The sequence below is a fragment of the Prosopis cineraria genome, unplaced genomic scaffold, assembly GCF_029017545.1.
Source record: "Prosopis cineraria cultivar Desert tree isolate PC_DT_omini unplaced genomic scaffold, ASM2901754v1 PC12, whole genome shotgun sequence".
NCBI lineage: Eukaryota > Viridiplantae > Streptophyta > Magnoliopsida > Fabales > Fabaceae > Prosopis > Prosopis cineraria.
In genome coordinates, this window is record NW_026555343.1 from 568,923 (window position 1) to 583,823 (window position 14,901).

General features: G+C 31.2%; 2 pseudogenes; both read right to left on the reverse strand.

Moving 5' to 3' along the window:
- Window positions 1-4,927: 4,927 nt before the first annotated feature.
- On the reverse strand, window positions 4,928-6,220 carry LOC129288235 (uncharacterized; annotated as a pseudogene).
- Window positions 6,221-11,683: 5,463 nt separating this feature from the next.
- LOC129288960 (protein LURP-one-related 10-like) lies at window positions 11,684-13,602 on the reverse strand (annotated as a pseudogene).
- Between the last annotated feature and the right edge of the window lie 1,299 nt (window positions 13,603-14,901).

Below are 14,901 nucleotides of genomic sequence, written 5' to 3' on the forward strand. Positions count from 1 at the left end.
AGTAAGCTCTGCTTCCTTTTCATCTTATTTAAATTTTGCGATGCCTGCTTAGAACTTTGAGCTTGTGCAGGCTTTATTTATTTTTTCCCCCAACTGTTTAAATTGTGTTTGCCCACTTGAAACTTCATGCTCGTGTAGACTCTGTATCTAGTGTCAATTATGATTTAATGTTATGCTATTTGACAATATTTTATAAGATGAATTCACAAAATTAACACGAGCATTCATAAAAGTCATGTCATAGAACTGTTTATTTAAAACTATTTAATGATTTCACCAAAAAAAATGAACCTTTAATTAATATAAAAACTAACTATTCACGACATGAAAACTACATATTTTTCATGCAAATTAACATGAATTTTCAACCCTGCAATTGGATTGACATAAATCAGACTAAAAAAATATGGGAACATGATTGAAAAAAAAAAAGAAATCTTATTCATGCATGCATTAGCTTGACTTACAGGCTATTTTTCACCAAATCAGATGAAATAAGAAAAGTGGTTAAAATTGGTTGAGGATTTTTATTTTTTGGTCTCTACTCTCTAGAATGCAACAGCTATTGTCCCCATCATTTTGGCACCGCTGGAAAGTGGGTTTCTATTGCAATATACGGAATTTAGCTCGCTACACGAATCCACATTTGGATGATATGATAACGAGCCCAGCTAGTGTTACTAAGGACTTAGTACCACAATGTCGCTGTGACTAAGGACTTGCGTGGATTGGAGAAAACAGAAAACGATGGCTGTTTTAACACATAGAGGGCGTTTTCAACTATTGCTGTCGCAGGTTGGTATAAAACCACAGATTGTGACATATGTAGTTGCCCATTTATGTCTTTCTTGTGAATAATAGTTCGGTTTAGCTTCCATGTAACAAATATCGCATGCTGGTTGGAAAGTGGATAAAGGAGATCAAATATCATTTTAATATGACAGATGGTTTGTCTTTTCAGAACCTCTAATGAAGTATGCCTCCCCTAATGTAGATTCTGTTTTTCATGCTAGAGTTTTGGATTTTTGTTATGCTGAGGGTAGTTGGAAAATAGCTCAATTATGTGAAAACCTCCAACTTGATGTCATTAGTCTCATCTCTCTTGTTCAACCTCCAAATCTCTTTGGAGATAATGATGTTTTCTACTGAAGGCCCTCTACCAACAGTTACTTCATAGTTAAATATGCTTATAGAGCTTTTGAAAATTAAAGAGACAATGCCATCTCTAAAATTTGGTCCTAAATTTAGAAATGATCCACTTATGAAAATATTAAATTTTTTCTTTAAAAAGCAGCTTTTGATCGTCTCCAAACTAATTTTACCTATTTTAATGATACCAATCACTATCAAAGGACTTGCCCCTTTGGCTGTTATACTCTAGACTCCATTATACATATTTTATACAATTGCAAGAGATCTAGAGAGGTTTGGATGAAATTGCTTAAGCATTCAAAATTAAACATTTTCTTTCTTTTTCCTTGACATGATTGGATACTATAGAATGCAAATAATAATGTGGGAGGTCCAAATACAAGAATCTCTTGGTAGAGACTCTTCGCATATGTTTGCTAGAACATATGAAAAAAAAAGATGCAAAAAGATCATTCTCAAGCATCCATGATATTATTAACGACCTCAATCCCAACGAAGACTTATTGTCTCTCTTTGCAACATGTAATATTAGGAGTTAGATGATGCCCCCTTGAAGTAGCTTGTGGTAACTCATTAGAAACGATCAAGAAAATTGGATAAAGAGATTCAAGAAATACCTTAGCTATCATCCTGGTACTACTAATGAACTCAAAGGTGTTTTAGAAGGTCTAAACATTTATTGAATAACAAATTTACTAAAGCCAATATTTATCTTGACTCTCTAGAAGCTCTTACACTCATTCATTGTGACTTCTCTGACAATCATCCTTTTGCTGAAACAACTAAAAGAATCAAGGATTCATTATGAGGAACTAAATAACCACTTTTGATCATGTGCCTGAATAAACTAATAAATGCATTGATTGGTTGGCACATCAAATTTTTAATAATAATTTTGAAGTTAAGGTTATTTATATGGGGGAATGGCATTAAGGGCCCTAAAAATAGAGTTTATTATGCTTATAGCCAAAATCAATCTGAAATTGCTCTGCAGGCCTTAGGGCCCTAATTGTAATATTTTTTAGAGAAAACAATACTATTTTGCCCTTTGTTTAATTTGAACTAGAAATGATACATGAACCCTCAAAGAAACAAAACAAATGAAGCATGATTCACTATTTTTCTTGTCTTCTTTCTCATTTCACCAATCATTGCGTTGTCATTGTTGATCGTTGCCGGCGTAGATGAGTGTAGAAGTCGTGGGTGTTGATAGATGAAGCACAGTTCATGATTTGTCCTCTCTTTCTTAGCACATCGCCAGCCATTACTGATCTTCTTCATTTTTCTTATTCGAGTGACATCATTTGTTTCTTAAAGCTTCTATCATTTTTATTTAGAGGTAAGGATCTTCAATTTTATTTCTCCCTCGTTGAGTTGGTGCATGTGTGTCTTTTAGTTGTTGAAGTTGTAATAGTCTCTCGTGTGAAGCACAGATGTTTAAGCCTGCAAGTTTACTTTTTTTTTTTTTTTATGATTCTACTACTGATCTAAGTAAAAAATTGCTGAACCATTTTGGCCATGAAAGTTTCAGAGTGAATTACTTGTTGTACAATAACGATAGTTGACTTGTTCATATTGAACTTTTACATGTGAACTGAATAAAATATGATCCAATACGAAGAAAATCTCCTATCAGAAATGTTAGAGTATTTGTTGTGTAAAAATGAACTTTGAGTTGTTGTGTATTTTATTAAGCATAGCCTAATGATAAATTAAAATCACATGATTTTTAGGTGAGAATATATGAATCTTGTGTTGTGCATAGTAGATGTTGTGCACTATTTGCCTAACTTGAGCATTTTGTTAAGTTTAGTCTACTTATAAAGTAGAATCGTATGAATTTTTAATTGAGAATATATGAACCTTATGTTGTGCATAGTGGGTATTGTTATACATTGTTTGCCCACTTGTGCATTTTATTAAGTCTAACCTATTGATATAAGCTAAAGGTTGCTAAACCATTAAGTTGGATGTGAAAGTTTTAAAGTGAATTAATTGTTGTACAATAGTGATGGTTGACTTATTCATATTGGACTTTGATATGTGAATTGAATAAAATATGACTCCCAATGTGAAGAAAATATGCTATCAAAGATGTTGGAATATCTACTGTGCAAAAATAAGTTTTGAGTTGTTTATGTTTAACTTTGAGTTGTGTAACATAAAAGTTAGGCTTCTATATGTGGACATTTACCTAGATTAATTTGTTCATTGTAAATTAAAATAAAAGAAGATTTATCATTGTTCAAGATGTGGGGAGGCTGGACACAATGGCAAGACATGCAAGAATCCTAACCCAGCATGAGAAGTAGTCACATTATTCCTTTTTAATGTATATAGGCAACTATAATTATGTATATAGAAGTATTCCTAAGTAATATTTTTTGAATAATTGAGAATCACAGATAATTTTTTTTGTATATAGAGAAGTAATTGTTAGATATTTTGAATATAGTGGTTAGCTTTTTGTACATATCAGACTTGAAATATCTTGTCAAATTTCATGTGGGTACTTGTTTTAATACCTAGGCTAGTACTAACATGAAATTCTATATATCTGATGTAATTATCCTTCTTAATATTGAAAATGCATGGATTTTTTGTTGAGCATATGTGGACATCATATTGTATATATTGAATATTGTGTCATGCATAGTCTACTTAATTTGTCATTTCTATTGAGCCTTGGCTTGTGAAATACTGGAAATGTATAGACTTCCTGTTGAGCATGCGTGGATATCGTCTTGTACATAGTGGATGTTGTGTTGTGTATGATCTACTTAACTAATCATTTTGTTGAGCCTAGGTTAATGAAATATTCAAAATGCATGAATGAGCATGCGTGAATATAGTCTGGTGCATAGTAGATGTTGTGTTGTGCATGGTCTGCCTAGTCATTTTTGTTAGAACCTAGGCTAATGAAATACTCAAAATGCATAGACTTTCTATTGATCATGTGTGAACATTGTCTTGTGCATAATAGATGTTGTGTTATGCATGGTCTACTTAACTGGTCATTTTGTTGAGCCTAGGCTAGTGAAATATTCAAAATACATTAATTTTCTGTTGAGCATGCATGAACATAGTCTGGTGCATAGTGGATGTTGTGTTGTGCATAGTCTGTCTAGTCATTTTTGTTAAAACCCAGGCCAGTGAAATACTCAAAATGTATGGATTTTTTGTTGAGCATGCATAGATATGGTCTTGTATATAGTGGATGTTGTGTCGTGCATGATATATTCCGTTGCTTTGAGGTTGGTGCAGGTTCTAAATTCAAATCAAACAAAGGGCAAAATAGTATTTTTGCTCTAAAAAAAATATTGCAATTGGGGCCTCAAGGCTTGTAGAGCAATTTCCTATTGATTTAGGCCTTAAGTACAATAAACTCTATTTTTAAGGCCCTTATTGCCATTCCCTCTACTTATATTTTGCCTCTAGGATGCAAAAATATTTTGTACTCTGACATGGCATGATTTTATTTCTTTCTTTACGATTTTCTTGTGATCTTGTACTTGAAAAAAAAATCCATGTAACAATATTTCAATGAGAAATCAGCCTTTTTGCCTTAACTGTATTATTAGAAATATCCAACGCAAGTAAGTTACAAACTCAAATATTCTAAACTCCATCCACCACTTCCAAAAGATTAAAAAATGGTGATATTCAATAACGGGTCTGCCCAAGAAAGAACCAACCCAAAAAGTGAAATAAAACCAACACTACCCTGTAATCATTTTGGCTGGAGTAACTCTTGCTTCAGATATAAACAAGGTGATTAGCTGGTCGATCCATTTTGCTCACCTTTAATACTTCTATCCCCACTGCAATGGAAGAAGTGCGGAAGCTTCACACGGCCACAACTCCTGCAGAGGAATTTGTATTAATCACATCTGAATCAGAAAAACACAAAAGCACCTAAAACTATTGAGAATTTGTCAGTTGCGGTAGATCACAACTCACATCGTTAGCTAAATCACATATAACAGAGGTATTTTCATTACTTTGTACCTCATTTTCCCCTTGAACTTCCCCCACACAGTATCTACAATCACTATGGCTGTTTGAATAAAATTTATTCCGGCCATTCAATGGTAATAATGCATATGATTTAGTGTGGATTTGTAGTAATTTACTGGATCCCATATTATTACCTGCTGTCAGTTACCAATGCCCTTTTGTTGTATGTTCCTATCTTAAGCTAGGTCTACATCAAGGGAGAGAAGTCATTCGTATCAGGTAGGGGAGAAAAACTGGACTCCGATGGTAAAGTTTAGCCGAGGAATTGTGTTTGGCTAGTGTTTGAGCCAACTTATCCATTCCCCAGTCAATCAAATGCAAGCCATCACCACCATAACGAGGAAACTCATGCATAATCATCACCAGCAAGCCGATTCCCTGGGAATTGATTTTCATCCCTCTGTGCTGGTAAGCTTATTTATAGGTTAGAATGAAAACATTCACTTGCTAAATTGTACAAAGCAAGCATAAATTTCACTCCACATTTTTCTTACTCTCCTTTTCATCTGCCTCTTTTCAGCATAACCAAGCACAACCTTAAATTATGGATCGTCAGCAAGATTAAGTAAGTTGCGTTAAGCAAGACACCCAAATGAACGAATTTATAAACCAGATTGAAAGAACATAAAGACTCCACAAATGAAAACGCCCAAATATTTCCAATACATATGATAATTTATACAGAGAGGGGCATTATTCAGGAAGAAACAAGGGCTTACCTGCATAGGACTATCACCCGGCTAGGTTTCAAAGCTTTTGGTCCATTTCTTATTCCTCTATTATGGGGGGAGACCTACATAACATACAAAGTCATTGAAAAAACAAATATGCAAAATATGACACTAGAACCAATCCTGCTTAAAATATAACATTCCCATATTATATTGCTTCAAATGAAAGAAATGATAAATGAAAAGATTAACTTTTTTTTATGGGACAGCCATGAGCTGATAGTAGGAAAACTAAACTCAGGCAAAGCGAATTGGCGTGATGCAACCCCATGGCTATTGCTCCCTGATAAAGGCGGAGTTGAGCGTTGGAATGAATCCATCTTTTGATTCCTAACATGTCGGTCATTTTCCCTCCAGCGTTCCCAAGAATGTTAAGTCTCGTGGCCATTGCTTTTGTTAAGTACCACCAATAGGCCTTTGGAAGACAAGAAAAAATGTAATTTTTATAACAAAACCATAAAAAAATTATAGATGATACCTGGGAATTGAAAACCAGACACTTCGATCAGTGAAAGTAAAGCGATCAGGAAATGGAATAGAAAATAAGGGACAGAATCACAGGAGAAAAAAAGGAATTAAAGAAGTTTAAAAAAATAAAAAAGAAAGCTTAATCGAATTTTATTGAGGATTGGAATATAAACGAAATACTCTAACTAGTGAAGAAGAAAAATAGGGTGCAGATATAGATTAAAATTTATATCAAAAAATAAAAAAAGCGGGGGAGGAACTTGAATAGAAGTTGAGAAATGAAATCCGTTAAGCATATTAAAGCCAAAGAAACAACAATGACAGATGGGGAAACAATATTCATACTATCAAAAGCAACACGTTTATATACATATTAAACTGAAAAAGAAGAAGAGGGAAAAAAAAAGAAGAGACAATCTCACCTAGGGCCCTTAGAGCATGAAAATTTGCATTTAGAGTCCAATATAATTTGAAAATTCTCTATAGGCCTAAGGGCTTTAAGCGAAAGTATGTTTTAACAACAAAGATACACTTATTAAAAAAAAAAATAAAGATACACTTGCCCTCCTTCTCTTTATGAATACGCAATATAATATTTATAAATTTTTAAGATAATCTCTTATAATGTACAATTGATTTAGTAAAAATTATTTAACTTAAAATGTACAAGTTGCACATGGTAAAGAAAAACGGTATGTTCATAAGTGTAGAACACAATATTCACAAAATCTCAATATAATATCTTGTAATATACAATTGATCTAGTAAAAATAATTTAACTTGAAATGTACAAATTGCATAGAATGAAAAAATAACAAAATGTTATGAATGTAAAATGTAACGTTTATAAATTCTCAACACAATGTCTCATAATTGGCAATAAAATGTCCAAAAATAAATGTATCTTTTTTTGTTAAAACATATTTTTTTACTTGGGGCCTTTGGCTTGTATTCGGCCTTGAATGTAAAATTTTGCGCCATGAGGCCCCTAAGTGAGATGTTCCCAAAAAAGAAGGTAAATATTCAAAGAAGATAAAATCGGAGATAGATGGAGAAGGTGCAAGAGAAACAAGCAAGCAAAGCAACTGAATAAGCTAAGGCGAGAAAACATGGACAGAGGTGACGCTTCCAATGTAAAGGGAATTTCCAATGTAAAGGGAATTTAGGGCATGTTTATCTTTTATTTTTAAAAATTATTTTCTATTTTTGAAAATAAAAACATTTAAAAACTTATTTGGATAAATGTTTTTCATTTAGTTATTTTTTAAAATATTTTTTAAAAAACAAAAAATAGAAACAACTTCATGTTGTTTTCATTTTATTTTGCTTATTTTTAAAATACATTACATTTGATTGATAAAAATTATAGATACCTTAATTAATTAACTTTTATTATTAATCACCACCACTGATTGTCTATAATTATTACTATCAATTCATTTTTTAATTCTAAAATTATTTTTAATTAACACAATCAACTAGATCTTAATTTATTTTATTTTGAAAAAAATTTTAAAAACTATATTACAAAACAGTTTTAAAAGAATAAAAGATGAGAATAGAAATCAAACAGACTCTTAGACACGATGGCTTAAGCAAGGAAGCAATAGGAGAAGCAGACACAGTTGGAGCTGTTGAAAATAAAAGTAAATACATGATATCCCTAATTTGATATCAAGCCACCAATTGGAATTAATTTCGAAATAATGGGGCGGAGTAAGATAAGAATAGCTTGCAATGCGAAAGGATTCAGCATGCAGAAGAAGGAAGCGCTCGACGTCGACGGTGCGATGGAGGGGTTGCCTTGAGTTTGAAGTTCGGACTTCACAGTGACCGTTGATCGATTTCAATGAGATGCTGCTGCTTCCCAAACGCACCGTCTTGAGAGCAACCTTATTGATACTCTCTAGCAGGACTATTTTCAGGCAGAATTATACATAAATCTCATATACATATTTAAATACTATAAGTTTCATTTACAGTTTAACAAAAAAATGGTAACTATTTATTTTTCTTTATTAAGTTATTAATAGATTTTCTAATATTTAATATATTGTGTGGGATCTCAAAGTAATATTTTTTTTTAAAGCCGGATTATATTAGTTTATTTGTGAACTGAACAATTTAAAAATAAAATAAAATTAAGTCTTTCAGTGTAAATAACACGTGTGTATATTTTACTTTATTACAAAATGCACTTAATTTTTTATTATTAAAAAATGACACCTTTTAAAATAAAAAATAGGCTATATTGCTTCCCGGGGAAGGCTTTCCTTATAAGAATCAACTTCAAATTTGCACACACATATAAAAATAATTATAGAAGTATCTCTAACTTTTCCCATGTCAACGTCACATCCCTTAGTTGAAAGAGATGACAGATTTTAAAATGACAGTAATATGCTTATATATGCGCCAAGCGTGTGCATTTTTCTTTTTACTATGAGAAAGAGTCACGTTATATTTGAAGTAATTTTTTTTTTCAAAAACCGTAATTGTTTGTTATATTTGAATACTGCGCCCATTCTTTATAATATTTATGGTTGTTAAATATTGAAAAACTTTTATGGAAGATAGTTTAATAATAATAATCTTTTAATTAAATCTCAAAACATTGTATGTGAGCTTATTTCTAAGAAAAAATAGCACTAAAGGACCACTAAGAAAATTAATATCAATCAAAAATCAAATGACCTAAAAGCTAAAAGACCAAACTACCCTTCAAGTTAAAAAAAACAAAGAAACTCCTACTGTCATCGACACCAATCATTAGAGCCCCTACTACCGACAACCAATCAATAGAGCTCCAATGTCGGTGACATTTTTATTTAAGAAATAATTAGTTTAGTTGGCCTATAAAGCCACCACTTCTTAAATACATAATTAGCACATATTTAAGCTTAATATAGAGTTACCATGATATTTACAATTAATTTAATAATTAAAGATGCCATGAAAAAAAAATAATCAACTTTGACTATGTAAAAAATTCAAATAGGCTAGGTAAGAAAGCTTTATAGAGATAAAATTTTATAAATTATTTAATCTCAAAATTAAGTTTAAAATGTCATGTAACCATTATAAACCAAAGTAAAAAATATTTGAGAAGCATGGAAAACATTTAAAGTTGAAAATAAGTCAAAACAAGATCAAAATGATCATTTTTCACTTAATAGAGACGCTTAACCACAGCTAGAGCATATTAAGCCGCGGCTGACACTTTTAGAGAAGATTTGGCTACAACCAAAATTGCCTGTAGCCAAATGGTCTCGGCCAACAATCCATAAGCCGCAACCAACAATCCGTAAGCTACGGCCAAAGATATGATAGTAACTGTTATGACAACTCTTCGACTATGAACTTTCAACCCATATAACTTTTGACTCAGATCTCCGATTGAGGTGATTCAAACACTCACACGTTAATAATTTCATAATCAACAAATGTACATTTAAGTTTTCATAACAATTCATTCAAAATTAATAATAATCAATTTTAGTTTTAACAAGTTAGAAAAACTAATAGGATGGGCTTAATTGTATGTGTTAATTCTTCATTAACAAGTATTCGTTCAGATTTTGAAAACAATCTATTCGTGATTAATAACAATACATTTGGACTTTAACAAGTAAACTGTATAAAGTTTTAAAACTTTTAAGTTATAATTATCCATGTCATATTAATAAGTAATATTTATAAAATAATAAGTTCTGTTTAGAAATTAACAATACACCGTTATGTTATAACATGAAAGTGGTTAAAAGCTTAATTTACTATTTATATTCTTTTTTTATAGTATATAATTAACGGGCTTGGTGTTCGCTTTTTAGATGGTAAGAGTCATGGAATCAATTTCTATAATTAAAGCATCAAGGGTGGATGTGTAGATGATGGCCTAGACCTAGTTTTGGCCTAGTAGTTAAGGCTTCATGAATATTTATTTTTAATTATTTTAAAGTCAATTAAGTTGAATTGAGCTTGAGCCTCCAAATTCATAATTTGGATGCAAACAAGATATTAAAAAATATGAGACATTTTGAGTCTTTTAAGATATAATTATTTAGATTTTTTGAAACTATTTTAATTAAGGCTAAAATTAATAAAGTTTTCTCATTAAAATATTCTATTAAATAATAATAAATATAAAAAATTTTGTATTTTTCAAAATAATTAAACAATGAGTAAAATACATTGACTATCCTTTTATTATACCTTAATTACACAAACCTCCCCCTCTATTTTGAAAACTCATAAACTTTCCTTGAAATTAAAATATATGTTACATAAATCTTCTTTGTATATTTGATATTTTATTTTCATCTATCCAATCGTTCATTGATCGTTAACTTTGACTTTAAAATTTTAATTTGACCAAAATGCCCCTTTTAAATACAAAATTTATCTAAAAATCTATATTTTCCAAAAAAAATATTCGTGAGCACATTTTGAAATTTTTATTATATAATAAATTTACTAATTTTTATCATGTTATTAAATTTTAATTTTTATCAAATCTTTTGAACCTTTATTTATATCATGTTATTAAATTTTAATTTTTATCAAATTTTTTGAACCTTTATTTATATATGTTCTTTAAAAATTTCTAAAAACATATTTTGTTCATCATATTATATAAGTTCAAGAGATTATATAAATAATTTAAATTTAAAATTTTTAAACATCTTTTTTACTATGAAATTATATAAATAATTTAAAATTTAATGTAACTTTCAAAGTAATATATTTTAGGATTTATTAGGGTGAGTTGTAAATTAGTAAATAAACTTGTTTTAATATAAATTTTAATTTAAAAATAATTTTTTAGAATCTTTTTAAAATATTTTTAATAGAGTTAACAGATTGGACTAAGTTTCATGTTTTTAAAATAAAGAAGAGGTTTGTGTAATTAAAGCAAAATAGAAGAGAGATAAGAGAATTTTACTTTTAATTAATTTATTGGAGGATGTGAATCGATTAAAAATGTATGAAGAGTAATGGGGAAATAAACAATTCAAGACACCTCCTGACTAATTATACTTCATCATAAAATGTGTTCTTCTTAGCATACTATCTTATTGTCAGCGTACAAAAACATTTGTTAGTTAATTTGAACTTGACTTGTTATTATGGTAAAAACTCATATAATTTTCTTTTTAAAAAAAATACACACATTGATGAATTGAAGTATTTTGTAATTCTGATGGCATATTCTTGCAGGCACAATATTTGAAGCAAACGACGACTCTATTGTATGCCTAACGCATGAACTGTTGTGAAGGAGAAACGCAATACAGGAAGAAGTACACATTGGCGAATGGTGATCACAAGGCACTCATCACATGACATTATTCACCGAAATAGGAAAAACCAACGATAAACGAGTTTTAAGATTTATGAACATATACGTACGAAGAAGAAGACACAGGGATTGTGTAACGAGTAGCAGTGGGGAGGCAACCAGGTGATGCTTGCTGAAAGCACATATTTTGTTATTACCTTACAGCACGACTTCATAACTTATGGTAACACCAATTAAACACTGCCAGCTGCCTCTAATCATCACCTTTGGCGTCCTCGTTAATTTCGTCCAGGATCACAATGAGAGCCACTATGAATGCATAATCCACGTGGGGGTATACAGTTACCGTGAAATTGTCCTTCCCAATTAATATACTCTGAACTGTGTGCTTCTTATGCATCTGCAAATCAAAAACCATACTCCCGCAAGATTGATTAATTAATTAATTAATAAGGTCATCACACACACATATATATATATATCTATCTATCTATCTTTTTCACATATATATAGACAATGAACGTTAACGTGCTTACCTGGGCGACAATGGTGTCGGACTCGCCGGCATAAACGATGCAAGAACGTTCGAGCCAGCTGCCTTTGACCTTAAAGTCGCAAACATCTTCTTTGGTGTTATTTGCTAGGAAGACATCTAATTTGGTCTTAAATTGGATCAAGGACGACCTCTTCAGTTGGAAGATCAGATCCTTTTCTTCTGTGCTTTCCCCCCTGAACGCTTGCCATCTGTCATGTGCCGTCATTATCTGTATCATTATATTCATTCCTTCTCTTTAATGCTCCTGTTACTCTAATTATATCAATAAATTAAATACTTCAATTCCTACAACATTAATTACTTATTAATTTAGTTGGGATTATGATTGTGATTTATGCAAACGCGCTCGCCTCAATTAATCGCTGCCTAGGTCACTAATTTACTGCACAATATCCCATCTAAGTATAGAAAAAGGACTCCTTTTTAATGATATTGAATCAAGATATACAATATAGTTACTCCAATATTATTATTCAATGGTGATTTTTTTTATTTCCCATTTTTGAAATAAAAAATATTTTTGAAAAATCATTTAAATGTTTTATTCTGGACACCAAAGGAAACCCACAGTGTTAATTGGTAGATGTCTGCTCTGTGTGTTTTCCTAAATTTTTATCATTAAGATTTTTGAATAAGGCGTGTAAATAAAATTTGTTACTCAAGGGCATAATTAGGATCACATGAATAAAATACCATTGATATTCTCAAACATAATAATTTAGTGTTCAAATGTTCTGAACATATATATTTTTCTCAAGAGTAGTAATGTTTACAAATTAAGATATTAAGTATATGTGTCATAATTTCAAGGATTATGACTTAATTGTCATGATGTGCAAAAACTAAAAGATGTTAACTTTACAAATTTTTGACTGGTGATTAGAAGTGTAATGTTATCAAAATAGAATGAAATGACCAGGTGAGAACGTGACGTGAGTATTTCCCGGGTAATAATTAAATACCATTCCTCAGTCAACCCACCGAACAAGGAATATTTTTCATGTAAACCAACAGATGCAACAAGATAAGTAAGTGGGACCGCAGAAAAGGAAAGAAAGGAAACAATTACGGGGAAAAAGACAAACCTTCCGGCGGAGGGTTACGATGGGGTTTCCGGCGGGGTCGATCAAGACGCGGCGGTCACGGAGGGTCAAGAGAGAGCCTTTAACCTTGAAGACGACGTTGCCTTGCATGTCAGCGACCACAAAGTTGCCGTCGGAGATGGACATCACCTTCTTCACAATACTCAGGTCCACGGGTAAGGAGCGCAGTATTGGGGGCCGATTACGGCGATCGGGTTGGGTGGCGCGGAGGCCGAGGCATAGGGCGCCGGTAGGTACGCGTAAGCCATGCCGCTAAGGAGAGACTTGCCTTCTCGAGGGCTAATCGCCTCTCTCTCTCTCTCTCTCTCTCTCTCTCTCTCTCTCTCTCTCGCTCGCACCGCACTGAAATGAACTGATGAAGCTCTCTTTCTTTGCCCACACAGTAATCCAATGATTTGGTTGGCCAAAAAAGGGAATTATTATTATTATTATTATTATTATTAGGGTAAGACTTATATAGTTTAATTTTATATACTTAATTTACTTTTATCTAATCAAATTGATTTGAATTTTAACTCATTAATAATATTAATAATAAAAATTTGTTATGTATTAACTAAAAATAAATAATTTAAAGTATATAGGTTTTTCCATTATTATTATTACTGTTATTATTACTATTATTGTTATTATTTGAGATTGTGGGAAGGAGCTACTCCCTTATAATATTTTACATGTATAATACCTACTATAGATCTATGAGTGGTGAAGACTTTTATCATTTAAATAAGTGATTGAGAGTTTGAATTTCAATTCTTATACATATGTCAATTTAACTGAGAAAGATCTATCATTTGCCTTACCTGATTTAGTTAAAATTTACTTATATTTGATAAGTTATAAAATTATAATTTATAACATTGTTAATTTTATGATTTATGATCATGTTGTGTTATTTCATTAACAATTAGACATATCATATATTTATTTCTTATATATATATATTTATATTATATTTAATAGTATTTTTCTTTAATTATTATGTCATCGATTTAGTTGCCAGCCTGATTGGGTAGACCATGAAAATTATAGCTTGTTGATTTTTCAATTTAATGTTGGTCCGCAGTTGAATGGCCTTTTGTGAACATTATTAGATTAAAATTAAAATATATTTGAACAATGAGATGCATTGTAGTTTACAGTAGAGTCAAGAATATGGACTGAGCCTGAAAATTTAATTTTATAAAAATTTAGGTTTAAGAAATTGTCCATTTTTTAAAAAAATTGAATTTCGAAAGACAGCCCCGATAGATTCTAAGAAAAAGGCTTGTGCCCTGACAATTCTCCAAGCCTAAGTTTCTCTTTCTTTCTTTTCTTTTTTTGGCCATCCCCAATGCAAACGAAAAGCTTTACGTGGATGCATTCCAGTTAATGTTCAAGTATTTCTCATGATCTAATTGCTTTGAGACATTTCTTGATTAGTGCTCATTACAAATCACAACCAGTAAGTGCGTTAATTAGACACTATTTACTACATATATCAGCTAAGCAGCACTAGATAATATGTATCAAAATTGTCGTGGTGCCTGAGAAGGCAGAGACAGTTTCTCTTCTAATGTTAATATATATATATAT